This window comes from Rhyacophila brunnea, unplaced genomic scaffold, assembly GCF_057557595.1.
Source record: "Rhyacophila brunnea isolate RB1 unplaced genomic scaffold, BYU_Rbru_1.0 scaffold_17, whole genome shotgun sequence".
Lineage (NCBI taxonomy): Eukaryota > Metazoa > Arthropoda > Insecta > Trichoptera > Rhyacophilidae > Rhyacophila > Rhyacophila brunnea.
In genome coordinates this window covers 7,475,879-7,500,674 of record NW_028232827.1, presented here as the reverse complement: position 1 = coordinate 7,500,674, position 24,796 = coordinate 7,475,879, and positions in this window count along the sequence as shown.

Sequence of the window (24,796 nt, the reverse complement as noted above, 5' to 3'; positions counted from 1 at the left end):
CCGGTTTGAAGTCCTACTAAATAATATACTACTGGTTCACTACACTACTGTCATTGGGTATCACGACATGTTGTAGTGTTAATAATAATGTATATGTATCAATATATTATATTATAAAAACATAAATTCAAATACAAAAAAGTTAATTTAACAATTCTCAATAGCATTCTTAAAATAATATTATAAGAAGTGAGAGAGAGAGTTCAAGGAACAGACAAGATACAGTTGGATTTGGACCTAACGCGCGCGTTAACATGATCTTACTCCCTACTTCAATTTTAGATTGTCAATATGTCGGCCGTCTGTTGTAGCTTAACCACTGGGAAATGACAAAAGAAATGGCGTATTTCAAAAAAACACTATCTTATTTTTAGGTCAATAATTATTATAAAGCAATCATCATTATTCGTAGTATTTTTATCACACTTGAATGGTCAAAGACATAGCTTATAATAAGTATCTTTAGAATTATCTTCAAATGTATTTATTTTTTTCCATTTTTGAATAATAAAATGCCTAATTCTTGTCAAATTTGGGATCACAGAGATTATCAATATAATTTTTTATCGTAAATATTTTACAAAATGTATCTCGTCATAAATTATACTAATGGTTTTATAAATGCGTTTAAAAATTAATAAATGTAAAAAATCTTAACACCGCTGCACATTCATGTACTGAAATATGACTATATTCTAAAACACTAGAGCGAGAGGTTTAAAAGAACACTATTTTATGTAATAAAAATACTTTTTGCAGTCATCAAATGTTTAAAATAAATATAAAGGACAACAAGGCTTCAAAATTATGTAAATAGATTATCTACAACGTTTAAGGAATGTCCAGGATCATGGTTTGAAAATGCAATAAAAGCTCTATTTTGACCTACGCTGAGCACGTCCGCTCTTAAGGATTTAATTGTGTGTAGTATTTAAATTAATTAATAAAAATAATCTACTTAATAATATCTCAAAATATCGTTCAAAATCATGGATACCACAGTGTTTCAACCCCAATCTATAATGTTGTTGGTACCTCCAGCATATTACAGAAAATTGGTATTTTCCACGTATATTCGTAGGAGAGTCAAGCTATCCCGTTTGATGATGGCGTATTCTTTCACGTCTTCATAAAAGACGTCGGAGACGTGAGCTCTTACGCCTCACCGCGTCTTTTCGCATGGTCCGTCGACCTCGAAGATATATTATCTACTTTGTTAGATACATGGTTATCATGAGACGTGTATCTATATAAAAGGCTTAGTTAGCTTAAAAACCGATATTGGCGAATACTCGGTTTTAAAAGGTGTTTAGGATTGAAGTAATAATATAGGTCATATATAATTTTGAAAACACTTCTGAGAAAATATATTATAACCAATAGAAAAAATCTTTTTGGAAAAAGACATCCCGCAGGAATCGAATCTGCATCTCTCGGGTATCGCGCCCACGCACAATTACCACAATGCTAAAGGAGACATACTTAATTCTTACTAATGGTTTTTAATACTCATTGAAGCGCTTTCTAAATTAAGCTACATTGGCGATCGGCTTCTGTATTTTAAATCAAAGTAGGTATTACTTTAATTACTAACTGACGTCATGGATCACTCCGGTTTTTTTCTATTGGTTATAATACATATTTTCTCTGAAGTGTTTTAAAAAATATGTATGTTCAATAATTAGAATGTTACATTCTTAAATCTAATAATATATAAATATACATAATAATATAGGTGTACTGATAATCAAATTGTGTAATTCGACTTCGAAGTTAACTTTGACATCGTAAATTATTTATATACTTACCTAACTGTTTTCAATATTCTATAAATGAGGTAATATTATGAGAAATTTCATTACTATTGTATCTGTTACGCCGAATGTGCGAAATTGACTATTACATGAAATGGGCAAAATTTTGGCTAACTCATGTAATAGTCAAGCCCGTTGCCTTATTCATGAATTAGGTAAATTATCTGCCGAGTGCGTGAATTCGCCAGGGTATGGAATTCTTAAACTGTCAACATGACAGTAGAAAAAGTAAATTTAATACAGATGGTTTTATTAGTTATAGGACATAATATAATATTATTATTATTAGGTTAGTTTAGGTTTTTTAATTCTGAATTCAACTGAATGTCCATTTTGAGGTTAGCTAACAAGTGTCAACAAACTATCACATCATACTATCACAAAAAAACAATCGACCATTGCACGATTGATACCCAAGCACGAATCAAATCGCGAAAATACCTTTTAATAAAATTCTTCCGTTATCATATTATAGTTCTAGATTTTTTTCGGGCATAGTAAATGGATATGAACGTCATTGTAGTTATTGATTGGTATATTTTTATATTATAATCATTGACATTTGACACATTTGCTTAGTTTGATTAGTTGCAAAAAACACCACGCTAGCGCTACTATCTAATTTGCACAATGCATGAACTATGCAGAAAAATTACTGCTGAATTCACGCACTCGGCAGTTATTTTGTCCAATTCATGAATAAGGCAACGGGATTGCATTTTTCATCATTTAAGCAAGATTTTGCCCATTTCATGTAATAGTCAATTACGCACATTCGCACATATGTAAAAATATAAATTAATATTTATTAATGTATTAAGAGGAGAATGCATAGAACGTCAAATTACATTATATCAAAATAATTCTAATTCACATGCATAGACGAAAATAATATGCTAAATCTGTTAGTTAGTGACGTCATACGCATTATCACGACGACCACTATTTTTTTTTTAATATTTATGTTAAAAATGGAAATTATCAAAAAGTGTCTGAACTGCACAGTATGAATGGAATATTTATAAATGAATAGTTACACGATGGTCGGCTTATTATAATGTTATAATGTCGTGTGTTGTAGGTTCGAGTACTGGGTCTAGAAAATGTACATATTGCTTTTCAATTTGTGTTTGGAGTCTATGGACCTAATAAGTTGGGCATGTGTCTAATATCAATTTTTTCTCGTAAAAATAAAAATCTGTTGAGACTAACCTCGTAATAATATGATCTAATAAAAAAATGAATAAGTTAATATTAATAAAAAAATATGTACATACTACTTCATCAGTGTTTTTATTTAATACAACTGAATAACGGACAAAATATTCTTAAGAAATATTTATTAAGCAAGTCGAATGGCAACACAGTGTCGCGTTCTAGCTTCATTATTATGGATAGATAGCTGAAGCAGAATTGACATTTATTATTAAAATGGATCTAAAATGGTCTCTTTATTATCATTTATCTCAATCAGCCAATGACAATTTTATCACCAGTGTTTCGCCTTATTTACAACTAAAGAATTTTGCCTTTAAAATTTGTTAGTATAAAAATATCTTTATTATTGTATATTCTGTACCAGCTGACGATGTCCCTTTGAAGCGGATGAAACTGGCTCTGGTTGTTATTAAAACCAAAGTAGAATAAGTATTACATTTAGTGTTTTATTTTAATTAATTATACTTACACAGTTTTAAGTATTTATTATTTTTGACGAATATATTATTAGTTTTTTTCTCGTTAATATTATTTCACTTAGACATCTGATATCCAATTTTCTTGTTATCGTCAAGATTTCAATATGCCTACTTATATAGATACACGCCGTTTCCATAGCAGGTAATACTAAAAGGGAAATCACTTTGTAAACATATTCGGCGAATAAACATAGCTTGTTTTGAACGTATACCTTCCAAATATACTGAATAGAGATCCGTATTACACAATATGACGATTGTGAAGACGATTCAATTACTGTAAATGAAATATTTTCATAATAATAATATAATGGATACATATCTATTAATGTATCGGTCTGGAATTATATTAATTTATTAAAAAGAAACATTGTGGACATAAAAAAATTCAGGGCGTAGGTATATAACACGATATTTAAATCGAAAAAAAATCCAACCATGTCCGATCCTAATAAGATCATATGGGCCTCCACAAAGTGGAGGTTTGTTTTTACAAGAAATGGATGTCAGTCACTTGCTCAACCTATGAGGTCCATTCTCTGACTCATACACAAATTAAAAAACAAAATGTATACTTGCCAGACCCAGGATTCGAACCGAAGACCCACGACGCTATAGGCCGACGTTTGAGCCGCGCGGCCATCGTTAAGTTAGATAAAAATACATACATACACAGTGGAGAAAAATAAAATATAAAACATAAATAATGTTATCGTAATAGATTCATGGGTTTCCACCGCGTGCACTTCTATCCTCGACGTTTCGAGCGCATTGCAGAAAACATGATGGCTTCTGGCACTGTCAGCAAGATTTAAAATTCGATCCGGTATCTCTGGTCGTAACGATTGACACATTACTCTGAGCAACGTTTGCTCTTAGCTAATCGGATTCCGTATGGCACTCTTAGAGCAGCGTTTAAATACATACACCTACATTATACTTCATCATAACACATATCTCTTGATAATGGCCTCTGCAGCGATCTCTAAACGTCGAGGAAAGACGGAAGAAGTACACGCGGTGGAAAAACAAGAATCTATTACAATAACATTATTTATGTTTTTTTTTTTGTCTCCTATTGTGAGGATATAATATTAGACACGTATGTATTTTTATTTAACTTGTTTGCTTAAAATATTATGTTGTTAACGCCCTGAATTCTGATTTCTACAATGTCTTTTTTCCAATTTTAATCTTAGTCTCACGCATCGCTCCGCACAGCATCACATCCATCGAGCCTTGGACCTCGGAACAGTAACATAACTCTTGTACCGACTGTTAACGCTGCAATAAAAACTCACTCCTCCATTCATCTGAGCGACCACCAATCTGACTTTGTCATCACGTTCATTTACAATCAGACCTGTCAAAGATTTAAATATCTTTGAGAATTAAAACAGTTTAAGAAGAAGACTACAGGTATTAAACAGGTTTACATTTTCGATAAAAAGGACATATTATCTGGACTTTTTGCAACGCGTTTGTGTATTTCAATTAATTAATCCATCAAGTTAAGTCGACGACCCTTGTCACATAGAAGGACAGATAAAACACCATACATAGGATTCAGTATGGGTATTCTCTAAGCTAAGAGGTGCCTGTAAAAATGTACTAATTAAAAACCTTCTCATTTGTATTTATAGGACTATATTATCACACATTCAAATTTATTTATTTTACATACTTATAATTAACATGACATAAAGTTAGTGTTAACAATTTTGAAATAAAAATACATGGTAATGACGTGGGTAAACAATAAAATAATAAAAATAAAATTGCATGGAGGCACGGAAGCACTCAGAGTGAAATAGGTTGATAGACCGTATCTTAAAAACTTATAAAACAACGTCTACCTAAATTCACCTCACGTGGTAGAATTTATCAATATCAGAATCGATTTGATTAACCATAGTTATTGCCCTTTTACTAATGGCAACGTCGTGTGATATGCATTTTGTGCAAAATGTACAGGAGCACACCGGAACGCAGATCCCTCGTGCATATATCAAGTTGATTGTCTGAGCTAGTTAGACCATTTAACAAAATGTCTACCACAGTTATTTTTATAATATAAGATAATATTATGTTGACATTTTCAGAAAATTATCGAACGCTTCTGTTTGTATTTTTTTTTATTTTGTACATTGGAAAAAATATACTTTTGTGGAACAAAAACTGTTCCATCACCAAATAAAGCTTAAGGACTCATGAATTTATGTCATTTCAGCCCTTAAGGTATACCCACCGAAATGTACATTATAGTGGGGTTACTGCCAAAAGTTGGTAAGTTGATAATTCAGGTATTTAGAGTTAGCAATGGATTATATTATGTTTGTATATAAATATGTATACTATATAAAAAAATCAAGGTCATCGGATAGATAGAAGATGCTCATAAAGCACAAAAAATGAACATCATACCTGATTTTAGAGGGCATGTCAAACTTCAAATGCAATTACTACATGACATGATTTTGAGACTTACCAACTTTTGGCAGTATTATAATCTCGAGCCATCCAGAAAACAGGATTTTACCGTCTAATAAGGCCTCAAGGAAGCGTAAACAATTACGTAACAACAATATGGTAAATGGTTGATAGCTTACCATACTTCACAGGTGAAAGTTCTCAGGTAATCTGTTATAAATGAGAGACGCATTGAGTTTGTAAATACTTGGCATACATTCACTGTACAGTATATGGATTACAGTGGTTGATAATCAGTTATATTAAACATTTAACTCTACAAAAACGTTGTGTATTGGTCATCGAATTAGCGAATTTTTGTGTAATAGGTATTAACTTTAATTCCTAAAAACGCTGCCAGATTTTATTTAACGTACATATTTGCACTTGGTAGTAATTTTTTAATTGAATAATCTATTTACAAGATTCCAGAGTATAGACGTCTCATGGTCTGTTGTAGTGCTAAAAAGAAAATAGGTATATTTCATCACTGTTCTGGCAGAAGAAACTAATTCGAAAAAAAGACATATTGAGTTAGTTAATACCAAAATGTTCCTTATTTCAAACTTTACCGTCTGGAAACCTTCTTAATAAATAACAGTCTTTATTTTAAAGTCATCCTTTTAACGATTACTTAATAAACTCACATGATAGACCATTTCAAATATTTTAACAACTTCAAAGTCCAATTACTCAAAACTAGTATTTTCCAGTTAGTGTGTTCTGCTAGAACAGAGACGATTTGTGGTTACTGCTAAAAGTTGGTAAGTCGATAATTTAGGTATTTAAGGTTAACAATGGAGTATGAATCTAAATATAAATATACTATTAACGTAAAACGAACAAGTTTAAAAAAAAATCATTAATATCTCGACGAGAATATTTATTATTATTGAATTTTCTGTTTTGTTAGTATCGTCATATTTAAAATATATCGAATTTTTGAAACATAGTCAGGTTTTCTATGACATATTAATTTATAATGGTCTTTCCACCAAGTACAATTAATATGTACCTATACTTGAAAAAAAATAATTGAAGGTCATCCAATATATTATAGAACATGCACATAAATCACAGAGAAATTAGCATTGTGTCTGATTTTAGAGGGCATGTCAAACTTTCAAATTGTATTTTCTACTTACAACTTATTGTTAATTATTGTCATAAACTGAAACTGAGTATCCGTCATACCGGTGTCGGGTAGGTACGTGAATCCTCGGTGTGAAACCGCTATTAATATTTTCAAGTCATAACATTCGTGTCCTACACCCATTTTAATCACTTTTACCGATCGCGAGTGGAGAACTACAAGGTTCTAAGTGTTTGTCCTTGGAGAAACAAAAGTAGCAATGAGGTAGCTTAGAATACTACTTCTTTGTTTGGTTTGTTTTTTCAAGGACGAACACTTAGAACCTTGTAGTATTAGGGTCACGCGATGTCAAGTTGTCCGTCCTTGAGTTATCTTGGCGTTCAAGTGGCATCAGTTGTCTCAGGCTACAGTATTCCATTCCCATGCATAAAGTATAAGTTATAACATCCATTCAATAAAAAGAAAACTTCTATTTTTATATCTAATCCAAATCACATAAAAAGTTATTCGATTCCTGATACATAGTGCGTACCCTCGACATGAAAATTATTACAAAGGGGTAAATTTAGATAAATCACATTAAGCTGGCTAATATAATATATTCGCTAAAACTAAGTCACCCAATTACCCCAGGGATCTATATAGTTTATCCAAACAGCTTAATTACATCCCCATGTGTTTGATAGCACCTGTAAAATATGTACCTTACATTATCGACGAGCTAAGTCAAAGATGCGTAAGAGACATTTGACGAAATAATTGATTGGTGTAATTTAGGTTGTTTAGAACAGTGTTTTTTTTTTTTTAAACATTTTTACTAAAGTGGTACACTTACCCCTCTGTGAAACTCCTATGCTACATAATAATATTAACTAGACAAGACTGCGACCTCTTCTGTTATGTCATGTACATTGTACCAGTAGCGAAGGGTGGAGGTAGGCTGTTAATATCTGACATAAATAGTGCACGCCAAGCTTTATCAGTAAAACGTATTTGTTTTTATTGAGCTAAGACTACAATATTTACAGATGGTGTTGGTCAGTGACGTTCCGAGACAAAATGCCGCCACATTTTTCTTATACAGTATTTTTATATATCATCCTTTCATGACTCCAATATCTAGGAAATGTGTTGTATGGATACATTACTAACAAGATATGTACCACTGAATCTAATTTAAATGCCATCTCTGCTTCAGTACAGGATTAGAAGTCCCATGCTGGAGGTTTTGCGTGCGCAGCAGAGTGGATTTGTCCCGGGGAAGTCCTGCTCGGAGCATATTTCAACTCTCCGATGCCTCCTGCAACAGTACCAAGAGATGAATATACCTGTCGCCTGCTGCTTTGTGGACTATGGAAAGGTATTTGACAGTCCTCATCGTGAATCTCTGTGGCAAATTCTGCTAGGCTATGGTGTCCCACGGAAACTGGTCGCCGTGATAAGTGCTCTCTACACCAATACAGAGTGTCGCATGAGAGCAGCCGGAACATCCTCTGATCTCTTTGAAATCACGTCAGAAGTCAAGCAAGGATGTGTACTTGCGCCCTTTCTTTTTATCATCATGATGGATTTCATAATGCGTGAGACGGTTTGCCCCGACAGTGGGATACGTCTACATCATGATGACGTAACCGATATATGCGAAGAAAGACTGTGCGACTTGGAGTATGCAGACGACGCAGTTGTGTTTGACTCGACGATCGAAAGGTTGGAGGTGACCGTGAACAGGCTCGCCGCGAACTCGAAACGTGTGGGTCTTCATTTGAATGCGGCTAAGACCAAATCCATGTGCAGTGCTGCATGCATCGACGCCGACACTCCTCTACGAGTTTACGGTCGGCCCGTCGAGCTGGTGTCCAGATTCAAATACTTCGGTGCCACGGTTGCCGATGATGGTGATATTTTTGGTGAGCTTAGAATCCGCATGGGTGTAGCGGGCTCTGCGTTCAACCAGCTTGGAGTCGCATGGAGGTCAAGGCTGTATTCTGTGAGGACCAAATATCGTTTGTTTAACGCGTGCGTGCTACTTGTGCTCCTGTATGGCTGTGAGACATGGCATCTTACTAAGCTTCAAGAGTCTTGGCTTTTGAGCTTTGAGAATCGATGTCTCCGCCGAATCTTAGGGGTACATTGGTACGACCGCGTTACAAACACCCGAGTTCGTGAGCAGACACAACAGCCTTCGGTGATTAAAGTTATCACAAAGAGACGATTTACGTGGCTGGGACACGTATTCCGGATGCCGCCAAAGAGTGCGGTCTCTCGCCACAGCCTCAAGGGTTTCGTCGCCGTGGCCGGCCCTCCCTCACCCTGCAGCGGTGCTACAAAAGCAACCTACGTGCTGCAGGTCTGACATGGCGGGAGACCCAGGAGTTTGCAATGGACCGAGGGAAGTGGCGCCAACTTGTGCTTGCCCTATGCCCCAATGTTGGGACGTGACAGGGTGGAAGAAGAAGAATACGGCTTCAGATTGGTACATTTAAAAATACACCTGACAACTTCATAAACCCGCGAGTGGCATATTTGAATAAATTTTAAATTAGGTATGCACGTGTCATTGCTGTTCACCAAGAACGTGACGTCTAAGGACAGCGGAAGAAAACTAGACATCGCAAAACCGACAAAAAAATAAAGTCCTATTAAAACTTTTATAGTACATACACTTTTTGTTTCCAACCAGTAAGGTTAATTTTTTATTGGAAAGATATTTCCGTTATTACTAAGTTAATGTAGATATTTCTATATATACCAAATGATTCTCCTCGATTTGCCGCCCTTTGGACAACTGCCGCCCCCAAGCGACGCTCAATCTGCCTACCCCCACGGGATGTCACTGGCGTTGGTTAGTTTTTAACTTTCTCCTATATTTGGCTACAATTATATTTTATAATAATATGTTGGTATTTTTGTAGATATTTTCCATCCGCGATAGAATACAAAAAAGGATAAACAAGACATGTATCAAAACATTTTAAATGTTCTCATATATACATAAATATATACTTTAAACCCATATTAGACCCTAAGAACATCATATTACTATAGTACCTACTCCACATGTTGGCCACTTGTTCAAAATTAATAGGTCTATTTTGACTCCAACCACACATTGATATAATATGTATTTTCCAGACCCAAGATTCGATCCCAGGACACATCATAAGGTGACGCATTACCCGCTCGGCCATCTCATATAAATATTTTAAAACAATTTTATATACCTAATATATTTTTTTCATGAAGGTACGGGTGCACCTACATGTGTATTTTAGTCCTGTGAGTATACGAATACATTTTTCCATATTACTTTCTTTTGGCTTGACAATATTGATATAATATTATAATTCCATTAAATAAAAATTAACATATTATATTATTATGTTAAATTAAAAAAATAAATTACACGACTTTATGTAATTAATATTCTATTTTTTGTTAGTAAAATCTAAAAGGTATACTTTTCCGGTTAATAAATCTCAAAATTTCACTAATTAACCATACTTTGGGATCGTATTTATGTAAAAACAAATAAACACGTAAAGGCGAACAATTTATATAATTCCATTATCGGTTATAACAGATACCTACTTTATGTTTTAATTTTATCCAAAGAACGAGGCCTAAGGGCAAGTTTTAATTGGATTTTGGGTGAATTACCTTCTTAGCTTCCCGCTATGGTTGGAAGGGTGGTTTTATTTTCATTACCTGCGGAAAGTTTTTTTTTTTACAGAATAATCTAAAGTCATTTTTGCACAGGTGCGTTTGATCGATTGTGTTAATAACGACATTAGTCGATGGCATTGATAGGTGATGGTGATAGATCGGTGATCTTTTTTTTATTTGTCGAGACCTAATTAGTTGTTTAATTTATTATATTACATTATGAAAATCGACATTAGTCTCAGGCGCTTCGGCAAACAGACGGTCCCGCCTTCGCTACCCAGAGTTGTTTCCTAACATTTGTTTGGTGTCAAAAGTGGGATTTCACATCTTCTTCAATCACGTTTTTCTTGGTATTCTGTTTTCAATTCTACACCTTCAGAATGAAGTGGAGCGTCCACAGCATCCAGATGATGTATTCAATATTAGCAGTGACATGTCTACATGAAATCATTCATTTGTTTTGATTTGTATTTATTGTCCACTTTACGTTGATGATCTGAAATTATAATATTATAAATGATGTTGGTTGTTATTTACTTTGTTCCAACTATATCCGTTGTTAGTTTGATATCAGATTGGTTGCTCGTGTGTGTGTGTGACATACGTTCGGTTAGATATGCATAATACAAGAGCTGTTGATGTTTTATATTGTTTATATTATGGCGCACATTAACTTGTTTGTTATTATACGACAAATAACATGGTGTTAAATTATTATATTATATCACTAAGGTTTAACATGAAACTTTTAACTTGGTAATTCAGAGAAGGACTGGAGCGTCCTTGTAACCTATACACAGGAACGAGGTTTCTAGACAACTGCCAGATTCTTATATCCGCTTCGCCATTGACTACGCCCCAAACATGAGCATAGACAATGGTGTGGCAGTTGGAGAGTTGGTTAAAACCTCTAAAAATATTGATGATTTAGTAGAGAAATCCAACTCTCCACATATAATTTTTATATTAGCTTAGAACAGTGGTCAGCAAACCACGGCTCGCGAGCCACACGTGGCTCTTTGGCCCCTTGAGTGTGGCTCTTCTACAAATGACCACGTACGGACTAAAACAGTGAAAGATAAAACAGTCAAAATGTCTTTGAATATAACGAACCAACAAATCTTAAATTGGTTTCAGCTTTATTAGTAGTAGTTGACGAGTTTTGTGACATAAATGAAACAGGACAAATTTGTACAATTTATTTCATCTACAGGTAATAAAGAAGAACTTTTAGGATTTTTGCCACTCAAAGGTCAAATGTGGAGAGGATATTGCAAATGCTGTAATTTAGTGCATAGAAAAACATCATATTCCACTCGATAAAATTGTGTCAATTTCAACAGATAGGGCGAAAAGTACGACCGGTGTAGGAAAAGGGTTTGTTACTATTTTGAAAGAAAAAAATAAACACAATGCATCATTCGTCAAAAAGCGCTTTGTTCGCAGACATTTCCAAAAGAAATTAGCAAAGTTAGCTCTTAATCATCGCCATTTTTTTTTTTAGTTAGTTTAGTACGCAGATCTTCTGCTGCATAACAGAGTACGTTGATTACCAAGAGAAAACATTTTAAAACGTTTCTCTTTCTTATTAACAGAAATTAAACCATTTAACCAATGATGTTCACTATCCAGGAATAGGTAACGGACAATCAGTTGATCCAAAAATTTATTTCATGGGAGACGTTACGTCTCATCTAAATCAGCTTAATCGTAAACTTCAGGGGGAAGGAAACACATTTTTTTCGATGTTAGAACAAGTTATTTCATTCGAAAACAAATTATCCCTTTTTGCTTAAGATTTCGAAAGAGAATCTTCGATTCACTTTCAAAGCCTGCTGAAACATCGCTACGAAAATAATTCTGATATTGACATTTGCTATTTCAAAACAACAATTTTAAATATGAGGAAAGCTCTTCTCAACAGGATTCAGGAATTCAGAAACAGCAAAGCGACGTTAGTCTTTGTTAAAAAAACTTCTTAATGCTACGGCAACAGAATTAATTTTTTCTCCCTTTAGTGTTGACAATGGCAACTTTGAAATTTTGAAATGTAAAATGCTGGATTTAAAAAATGAAGAATTATGAAGCTCTAAATTTCAACGTTTCTGTGCTGATATGGACATATGGGAGAAAAACAAATATGAATATCGTTCATAGCACAAGTAGTCTACTTTGAAAGACCTGGAGAAGGAAGACATGATGATTTTTAACACCTGGAATAGTATTCCTGACTCTAACTAAACTAGCGTTTGCTGTTCTTTCCCTTTCCGGTTCTAGATATTCATGCGAACAATCTTTTGCAAGCATGAACCTTATCAAGATTGAGTTATTGATGAAAACCTGAATCGTGCCTAAAATTAAAAACGACATCATACAATCCTGACTTACCCAAACTTTTCAAGGAGATGGAAGGCAATTGTTAATTTAAAGATAATAATTGATGTAATTTATATCTCTATAGACTTTTATATACTTTATTGATTTAATTTTATGGATACCGTCCATACAATTTAATTTTTATCAATAAATAATATCATTATTAAGTAAGACATCAAGTTTTTTTCACTCTACCTACGTATAGTTTAATTAAGACTTAAAACTTTATTAAGTTAATAATCAGTGTACCTACATTATATAGTTTAAGTTTAAAAAATTTGGCTCTTCAAAGAAATCGCAATCGTTGTACCCTTGATATTTGTCTCTCTTGACTAATGAGTTTGCCGACCACTGGCTTAGAACATGATTTTGTGTGACCATTTTACTTAGTATGACTCAGAATTAAGACTTGAATGAGGAGGCCATCAATAACCTTCTTCATAGATTAGCTCCAACTCTCAGCGACACGTACATCCTATATCAGCCATTCTTGAATTGCTCAATTTGGAGAAAGCTCTTCTCATTCTCTCCGATCTTTAATCTGAGTGAAAATCAAACATTGCAGAATCCGGGGAAAGTACGAGTACATCAAGAAGACTTTGTGACAAATCTGCAGTTCCCTGGAATCCTTAGTTAATTTTGCCATTTACGAGACTTTTAACATCTACCTTACTGATTCATATTAATATAAGTGGAATTAGTATTAGATATTGCGTTTTATTTAAATTAGGTAATAATAATTACAAGATAAAAAGAACTTTTTATATACCACGTTTTTTAATTTTCTGTTGAATCATATAAACTTGACAAATCTATGTATTAATAATTTAGGACAAATAAGACAATCGTCAACAAATCATTTTTTTGCTATTTCGCGACAAACAAACAAAAATATAGAATACTGACATGTCATTTTGATATCCATAGTAACGCACGTATATATTAATAATTTAGTTGCTAGGATCTCAGACCCCTAGCAACCAATAATAGTGTTTTACTATTTACGGATTTCTTCCGAAATAACTTTTCAGACAAAACAGAACTGAAAATGAATTAAATTCTACTTAAAGATGGCTAAAAGTTTTAAAAGAATGCATTGGCATCGTGTTATGATAATATTCTAAAAGTTTCAAATGTTTAGCTAGTCGGGAAGTTAGTTAAAAATCGATTGCAAGATTTGTACTGGATAAACAACCACCGGACAAACAAGAATACGAGCTAATTAAAACGTGGTAAAAATGGTAGGATGTGTGGCTGAGGTTGCACGAGAGGTCTGAATTTCAGATTAAAAGTGGATATGCACGACGAATCGAACAAAACTAGAGTCCATCAGTAACTGTGGCACCATATTATGATAATGCTGGTAATACTTTACTGGATACTAAATAAACAATGAATCCGTAGAAAATACACAATGATTAAAATCAGTAGATTAATGACTAACTCACGTCATAATAAAGAGTTTTATGAGTGTACCAGCTATCGTGTTCATCTTTAATGAACGATATATCGTAATGAAAATAAATGGTGTAGATTACAGCAGAAAAAGGTGCGCGAAAAATCCAAAATCAGAGCAGAGGTGAAATATTACAGTTAATAAAGTTTTTGAAGGATTGGCGGTAAAAAATCTAAACAAGTCAGCATGATTGATCGGCTCTGACTGAAAAAATATATCTACGCACATAACTCTTCGCGCAGAAACTGTATCTAGGTTGATTTTAATCCATTTATTATTACACAGAGGTGTTATCTTATTCTCTTTCAAGGAAGTAATCTTGCTCGTTAAATTCATAACGTTTTCTGTAATATTTTGTTTTTCATTATAAGATTTTTTTAAAAAAAGGTACATGCTTTTGAAAAATATTAGAAAAAAATCACAGAAAAAAAGTTGTACTGAGTGGGATTATTTAGTATCTTTCCCTATATGGTTGACTCAGCAGTGACGAAGGGTGGAGGTAGGCTGTTAAGATCCGACATAAATAGTGCATACTAAATTTTATCAGTCATACGTCTTTGTTTTTATTGAACTAAGATTACAACTTACAGATGGTGTGGTTAGTTTTTAAAAATCAATTATGCCCTGCATAAACCAAACCACACTAGTTTTGGTATGCTTGGGGCGATCCGACAATAATAGTGCATACTTTTTCATACATATTTATTTCTTTTCGTTGAATTAAGAATGCATTAGGTTGACTGCAGTGGCGAAGGGTGGAGGTAGACTGTTAAGATCCGACATAAATAGTGCACATTAAATTTTATCAGTCATACCTCTTTGTTTTTATTGAACTAAGGTTTCAACTTACAGATGGTGTTGGATATTTTTTTATAAATCAATTAAACCCTGCATAAACCAAACCATACTAGTTTTGGTATGCTTGGGGTGATCCGACAAAATAGTGCATACTTTTTCATACATATTTATTTCTTTTCGTTGAATTAAGAATGCATCAGGTTGACTGCAGTGGCGAAGGATGGAGGTAGGCTATTAAAATCCGACATAAATAGTGCATACTTTTTTATACATATTTATTTCTTTTCGTTGAATTAAGAATGCATCAGGTTGACTGCTGTGGCGAAGGGTGGAGGTAGGCTGTTAAGATCCGACATAAATAGTGCATACTTTTTTATACATATTTATTTCTTTTCGTTGAATTAAGAATGCATCAGGTTGACTGCTGTGGCGAAGGGTGGAGGTAGGCTGTTAAGATCCGACATAAATAGTGCATACTTTTTTATACATATTTATTTCTTTTCGTTGAATTAAGAATGCATCAGGTTGACTGCTGTGGCGAAGGGTGGAGGTAGGCTGTTAAGATCCGACATAAATAGTGCATACTTTTTTATACATATTTATTTCTTGTCGTTAAATAATTAAGAAAGCATATTACACAATATGGTGTTTGCTTTGCTTATACCTAACTATAATATATAAAAATATTCTTCTATCTATAGAATTTCTAAAATTATATACGGTTTAATCATTAATGGCATAACTTTTTACGGTTAAATTGAATTTTGAAACACCATCTGTAAATAATAAATTATTGTGGTTTTGGTTCAATGAAAGCAAATACGTATGACTGACAGAGTTTAGTGTGCACTATTTATGTCAGATCTTAACAGCCTACTTCCACCCTTCGCTATTGAGGTTGAGTGATCTTCTCATTTATACGACCGATTCAACTATGTGTCATTTGGACTAGTTGTAACAATTAAATAGGTACGTTATGAAGTAAACTAGGTTTGTAATTAATCAAAACAATGCTATTATTTACTTAGATAATATATGGTATTTACTGTCAACCAAAATCCATTAATAATGCGCTTGTACATACGAATAATCAGAGATTAAATTATTATTTATCATAAAAACCAGAATTGAAATCGCAAGAAGTGCCTACCTTTATCGTATTGGGACGCCTTCTTAGCAATCGAGACCTTAACCTAGGTAGGTCTGAGACTGCGTATGGTTCGTTGTTATGTTCTCTCAGTCCATTTCAATTAGGGATTGCAATACCCAATGAAAATTTCAATACCGGTTTTTCGGTATTTCTTATTGAATACCGGTATTTCTTAAACATTAAATAACAGAAGTATGTGCTTATCAATAAATAGCTATTAAAATCTTTTAAAAATATTATTTTATAGCAAAAATCTACATACCTACATTTATTATGTTGACATTTAAAAATATGTATTGATCATAATTATAGTAGAACTAGTGATTTTTTACAAATAATTTGAATATATTGATAATTTTAACTAAAGCCCTCAAAAGTTCATCAAGTGCAAATAAGTCCGGCTGCAGGAAAAGCTTCTTAAATTCAACGCTTGTACAGTCATCAATAATTATAGAATAATTGAACATTTTTCTCCCGGATGTTTTATATTTCGAAATAATAATATTATGATAATTCATCGCAACAATTACTTATATAAATATATCTGATGAAATTTGTTTCATTATTTTTTTTACCTCTGTTGGATTCACTCAATATATTTGCATTTTAGCAGCACATAACTTATAATTAATTTTCAAAAACGTAAACGAGCGTGCTTTCTTAATACTGAAAATTCCGGTATTTTGGATTTTAAAACCGGTTTTTCGGTATTGATAAATACGGGAATACCGGTTTTGAAATACCGGTATTGCAATCCCTAATTTCAATGGTATGGACACTAAACCAAGAGATGTCACGGGAAGTTGAGGCTTTCGAGATGTGACTGTTTAGACATATCCTAAAAAAAATTGGGCTGAATGGGTGACAAATTTTTACATCGTCAAATGAATGGGAAAAGACTTTGTGTAGTATTAAAATCAGAAAACTACAGTACCTTGGCCACATTATGAGATGACAACACTACAGTATTTCTGAACTTGTCATGATTTTTTTTTTCATTTATTTCAAACTAAAAAGTTACGGCAGTGTGCGACTGTCCATTAGATAAAATGTGTTTTGTGAATATTAATAAAGTCGCATTGACACGTGTTTAGATGTGCGAAGCGGTTTAGAGAACACACAACAGTACCTTACCGTGTCATATTTATCGCATACGTCACCAATGACCCTTTTTTGCGGTCAGTGGTAAATTTATTAATGAAACAAGAATAATTATATTGTTATTTCTTATTTGTTAAGATCTGCAGTAAATGGCCTGGCAAGAAAGTCATTTGTTACTTGTCTTGGACAACCGGACAACCATTATGAGATTTAAGGACACGGCCTCTACTCGAACAATAGAATGTATTTTGTTTGTGATATACAGTGATACTTAACTGACAAAAACGAAAAGTGTTATTTTAACATTTTCATGAGATTCAGCGTCTACTTAGTGGTAAATTATATTAATTAGTTAAATGGGCTATAACATTTATTATATACATAATATTATTGTTTTTATGACACGTGTTTCGCTTACATGGTAAGATATTTCATGTATGGATTCCGAAATTTACGGTTACATGCAAAATTGTAGGTACATAATATTTAGTTTGCTGTAGCGGTAGACAATATGAATATGTTTTCTACGTTTTGCAAAAAAAGAATGTGGTCAAATTCGGTCTGTATTGCCATCTATGAGACTGAAATGTGTGTATACAATAATAAATAAATCCATTTTGCAGTAAACAGTCATCCACCAAACAACATGGCCGCTGTTGTGAAACTGAGATGTCAAACGCTATCATTTTTTGCATTTTATTATAATACCTGGCTGGTTATTGTCACCCCACTTACATAAATTCATTATAATTATTGTTTTATAAGTTACAGTGGAAATATAAGGCTAAGATAAGCTGAATTGAATAATAAAAAGGGTTTTTTAGAATGTGTCACTTTCAGCCTTCACTAAACTGATTATTGCAAAAATTATGTTCCCACTTTTATGGTGCATAATCAGTTGCTTAACTGATTATTGCGAAATGTGATTCACGTTTTTCATTTTATTTGGTGCTTAACTGGTAGTTGCAAAATGATTTATTGAAATATTTGGTTGATACATAAATATTGCCTTAACAACAAAAATATTGTTTTTAACAATTTATTAGTGTATCATAAGGAATTTGTATATAAAAATAATTTTATTTATATGTAAATGGGGATTATTGGTGGTAATATATTTTTTCCCTTATTTCCAAGATGAAAAGAGGCAAACTCATGGTTGCTATGGCAAGAAATTAAATGACTTGATGACTGAATTATTGAAGATACCGTTCTTAGTTTTGGAGGCACATCAAATTATAATAATACATTAAATAGAAAAACTATCAGCAGAAAAAATAACTGATCTAAAAAAATTACTAAGCTTTGTACTCAAAGATGACAAACCCTTCTACCAATTTCTCAATAATGACGGTGATGATTATACTGACGATGTAGAAGGGTTTGGATTATCTTTGGATTTTGAAATCGAATAGAATTCATATTTTGACACTAATTTTAAGTTTTATTCATCGGTTAAAACATAACATTTCCATTTATTTTTACTGCTTCCTTTTTTATTATTACTCGTACTGTGGTAATATTTTATTTAGAATAGTACTTAGTTTATTCAGTTATTCGTACCATATTGTAATAAACACATAATTTTATAATAAATATTCTATATTCATATTGGTTTTTCAATAAGCAAAACCAAAATCGTAAATAATTGATATGTTAATGGAAAATCAGTTAAGTCACACTTTTGGTGCATAGTGGAATACTGCAAAACTAATATATATTTTTTTTTGCAACGATAACAATTTTTCAATAACCATTTACCCAATATATTATAAACAACGGATCATATTATTAAAAAAGTCTTTATACAATCATAAGATACGTGTTCAAGTAATAATTTACAAAAAAAAAATATAACTCTATTCATTATCTTGACTAAATGGTGTACATTTTAACTTCAACTGCTTATAACTCAAAACTCCATTTTGGTGGATAACTGGTTACTGCATAACACCGTCCAGTTTATGATCATCGTCAGCTACTGTATTGGAAATTAGGTAAGGGTTTTTACAAACAATATACAAAATTTGTTTGTTTTTTTATAAATACTTTTTTACTATTTAGTAGGCAATAAGGTTTTTATTTACCATGCCCGATCCTAATAAAATCATATCATGGGCATGCACACTATGGTGTTATATAAGCGAGAAATCATTGTCAATGTGCATTTACAATTGGTGGTACCTGAAGATGCCAAAAGGCGAAACCCGGGTCACAAAAAACGACTCAAATGGAATACCTAGTACAACATATAAATCCATTAGAATTTAATATCTTGCGATTCAAAGAGGCATTCGCGCTACTTTTAAAACTGATCAGGCGGGTACACAAGGTTTATTTCGGGTCCGGACTGTGGATTACTGTGTTTACCCGGAAAAATGTGGTAGAAGAGGTGAGTGTGGAAGTCAGTCGCTCCTTCTAGATTTTTTAACCCCAGCCCCCTAACGTCACCTTAAATATCAATTAAAAAATATTGTGGGTATTTTTTCAAAATAATTGATCCACAAACCATTTTTCTATGTGCGCGCCTGCAGATGATAGTCTCAAGTAGAGATGGGAAAACTGGTCGATTTTGAAGACTAAGTATACTTACTACCAGTATAAAAAAATACTTAGTATATAAACTTGTTCCAATTCCATTCGAATACTATATAGATTGTTTGGCGTGCGTATACGTCAAAAGTTTCATACTCAACTGAAACTAAAACCAACTCCATAATATTAGTATTTTAAAATACGTATCGTCTCAGGGAACTCAGACTGTGTATCGGCTTCAATATAATCGCTAAAAATACTCTGAGCTCCGCTTCTCGAAAAGTCCCATTTATTATAAAATTTTAAATTTACGAGTTGTTTTTCTGTTAGGTTACAATATTATTGTTAATAAAAATGAATAACAGTGATTTTTTTTAATTTTAAACATGTTTTGAGTGGTATATAACAAGCGTAAGCCTATGCGTCATCTCACCACTGTGCTGCGACACAAAATTTATGACCTATTATTATTCATACATTCGAACGCAATAGACTAATAAATTAAAATATACATATAATTCAAGTGCTATTTTGTTAATGTCAAAAGTGTTGAAAGTCTAACAACTGGCGAGTGCACAGAACAGCGACTCTCGATTCTATCATCACACGTTTTTTGGAATAAGTTTATTGGGCCACAAATACGTTGCATCTTTACTGTGAATATTACTGCAGCAAACACGTATCTTGACTTACGAGAAAGAGCTTCAATACAATAATTATTATCTGTCGGAGTTCAGTATTCTGTATACTTACAAACACGTAACTCAAGATACGAGTTTTTAATATTTATAAAAGTCTTTTATTGTGATGCGAGTTATTGTTATTGCATAAATATATTATGTTGTAATGTAAAGTATGTGTTGAGATACGTGTTAGTGGAATATGTGCGTATTAAAATTCTGAATTCATTACATCAAACAACTCAAAACTGACAAAAATTGAGATACCTGTTTGTATAAAATTAGAGACGGTATGCTCCCAAACATGGATGTCGCAATTTTCATTATCTTGGAAGTTTCCAATCGAATGGCATCATCCTTTCGATAACGTCTTCTGGAGATAGGTGGAAACTAACTAGAATTTATTATTATATTGAAGATTTTCCAGGATAATAATTATATAATTAACAAAAGCCTTGCCGTTCTTCGTCACTGCCATATCATGTATGCACAAAAGGTCGGACCTTAGTAAAGGAAGTAAAAGCGATACTGAGAAGGACCAATAAAGGAGCGGTTTTAAGGATCACAACATAAATAGTCAGGGGTGTTAAAGGACCTTTAGTTTGTTTGTAAGTAATCGCAATTATTTCGTAGCCATCGTCTAACCGCTCAAAGACGAAAGGTAGACGGGTTTTTCGAGGGGTGTAGTTCAATCTAATTGAATAATCAGTATATTATATCTATAAGTATTTTTTTTCGAATAGTTTATCATTTTTTAATAATACTAAAGACATAGCTGCACACTTGAGTGATATAATTACGCGTTTTTATGCATGTACCTACATTTACGAGCGAAAAAAAATCCGTCTTTGTTGCACGATCGTATACATAGAACACCCACATTGCACCCTTCTCATGCACGCTGCAATTAATCACTTAGTCACGTAGGTAAGTATATGCATTTCGCGCACACGCTTTATAACCAATACCAACAAAACTAACATAAAATACACCGGCGTTATCGAAATAGATATTGACTAATCTATATTGGTTTTTAAGTCGACGCGTTTATAATGTATGAATGTTTGTACCATAATGCTTATAATATAAAATATAGCATCATTGAGCGCATAGGACAAGAATTTTGACAGGAGCCCAGGGTATGCGGTGGTATAACTTAAGTAGTAATGAGGCGGTAAGAGAACGGATCTGGAAGGCCGCTAAATACAATCTACAGAGTGTAGGTATACGGTGGATGCTGGTTTGACCTGGAACGAAGCAAGAAGACTGGCGAGCGACAGGGATTCTTGGAGGCGCCGCGTGGTGTCCATATGCTCCAGCTAAGGGGCGGATATGGCCAAAGAAGAAAAAGAAGAGAACGGATCTAGTACCTTCTTATCACGTGGACCTAGCTCGACCACGTACTGCAGAATTTCAACCCGGATTGACTGTCCTTCAAGTTAATCAGATTCCGGTGTCCTGTACCTACGAGATGCTGATATGGCTTGAGAAGAAGCAAAAAGACTGGTGAGTGATAGAGATTCTTGGAGGCATCGTGTGGTATCCATATGGTCCAACTAAGGGGCAGACAAAAGCAGACGATAAAAATATATTTAACATACTTACATAATTTTGAAAACACTAATAAATATCCGTCTATGGGTACAGACCACTATGCTAAAGGCGCCATACTTAATTGCAACGAATTTTATTTAATGGCTCTTGATACTCTCTGAAGCGTTTTCCAAATTGAGCTACTATTGGCTTCTGTATTTGAAATCAAAGTAGGTATTACTTTGATTACTAACCGACGTCACGGATCACTACAAGATATTTTAGTATTGCAGCTTACTTGCTAACACCCACGTTGACCGTGTGCCTCAAGCGTCGGCCGATGGTGTCGTGGGTCTCAGGTTCGAATCCTGGGTCTGAAAAATACACATATTGTTTTTCAATTTGTGTATGAGTCGGAGTAAGGACCTAATAGGTTGAGCAAGTAGCTGACATCCATTTTTTCGTAAAAACAAAATCTGTGAATACAACGCCTCCACTCCGTGGAGGCCTAATACGATCCTGTTAGGATCGGACATGGTCAAAGAAGAAGAAGCTTACTTGAACTTGCTGATAATTTTAATTAAATACTTTTTTTCTTTAACGAATAATTATTCACAAGATTTAAGTATGCAACATTCTAATTATAGAACATATTATATAATTTTGAAAACACTTCTGAGAAAATATATTATAACTAATAGAAAAAATCTTTTTGAAAAAAGTAAGACACCACGCAGGAATCGAACATGCATCGTGGGTTTCGCGCCCACGCACATAGACCACTATATCGTTGAATAAAAAAGAACCTAGCTAATTAAAAATAATATTATATATATTAAATATTAATTTCTTTCTTTCTTTTCTCTTTCTTGAAAAGAAAGGATATCATAAAAATGTACCTTAAAAAATCTGAAACTCATGCAATTTTGGCTCCCAAAGACATCGAAAATTCTTTATTTTCGACTTTTACATGGCACGTGTGTTAACACACGTATCTGTTTTTGTGCTGCTTTTCCAATACAAAATAATAAATTTCGATATTACCTTAATTTCAGCATTTGGAAGTTTCCGTTAACATGCCCATTGAGAGAGAAATACAGTAACAGAGGAATGAAAGATCCAAAATAATAATACAAAGGTACACAGAGGTACCCCCCCCCACCCTCTGTTTCCGCGGAACGATCAGGAGGAATTTGAATTGCAAATTAGGAAAAGGTTTTCCGAAACGTAACAATGATGGCCGACGAAAAATTCCTGTGTATTATATTTTCACGGCTTATACGTTGGTCCGTTGTACGTAGATAGGGCATTATTATTAATAACCCAATCTTTGAGGTCTGGTATTAACATGAAGGTCACAGGTTTGAGCCTCCCTCACTCACGATCATTATATAGGTTACATATAAATAGTTGTACGTATTACATTTCGCCGTAGCACAGTTAAGCCTGAGCTAAAAAATAAATGCGTTCTTCGTGCAGCATTGCAGGCAGTAATTTTTCAATTTTATTATATCCAATAGGAATCTTAATATATACATAATTCTGTTAACGCTCATGAGAAAATATAAGAATTATGTAGATATGTTCAATAATTAGAATGGTACATTCTTAAAATCCTGTGAATTATTCGTTGAATAAAAGAAATAGTTAATTAAAATTATTAGCAATTTCAAGTAACCTACAACAGCGGGTCTATTCTATATACAAGCCTAGTTTCGGTCTGCTAAGGCAACTAAATAGGGTAAAAAAGTATCGAATAATTAACAATTATTGTAACAATTACAATAAGTTAACCATCTGAACTGTCAAAACTGTCTATCTCGGTCTAAATTTATTACAGCTAAGAGAGGTGTTGTTAAAACATAGTACTTATTGTAAAAATTATAACCAGCGCTCGAAATGGAAAAGTTAACGAACCGGAGCGCTCGACAGTTTTCTAAAGATATTTACATAGTTATGTGTGTTTCATCAAAATAAGTGTTAGATTTCCTATTATATGGCCTACCTAGCTCGGACGGTAATTTTTTTTTCCACGAGACGGAGCGATTACTTTTCACGAACAGGAACGGCGCTCTGGCCCATTTCGAGCCCTGATTATAACTAAATTATTGTAATTGTCACAATAAGTGTTAATATTTCGATAATTTCCTACCCTATTTAGCTGCCGTAGCGAACCGAAATCAGCCTTGTGTATATAATAGACCCGCAAGAGTGATCCGTGACGTCGGTTAGTAATTAAAGTAATACCTACTTTGATTAATGAATGCCGATCGCCAAATTGGAAAGCGCTTCAGTGAGTATTAAAAGCTATTACTTAGTTAAAATCTGTCGCAATTAAATATGATGCCTTTAGTATAGTGGTTTATATGCATGGGCGCGATAACCGAGAGACGCAGGTCTTACTTTTTTCAAAAAGATTTTTTCTATTGGT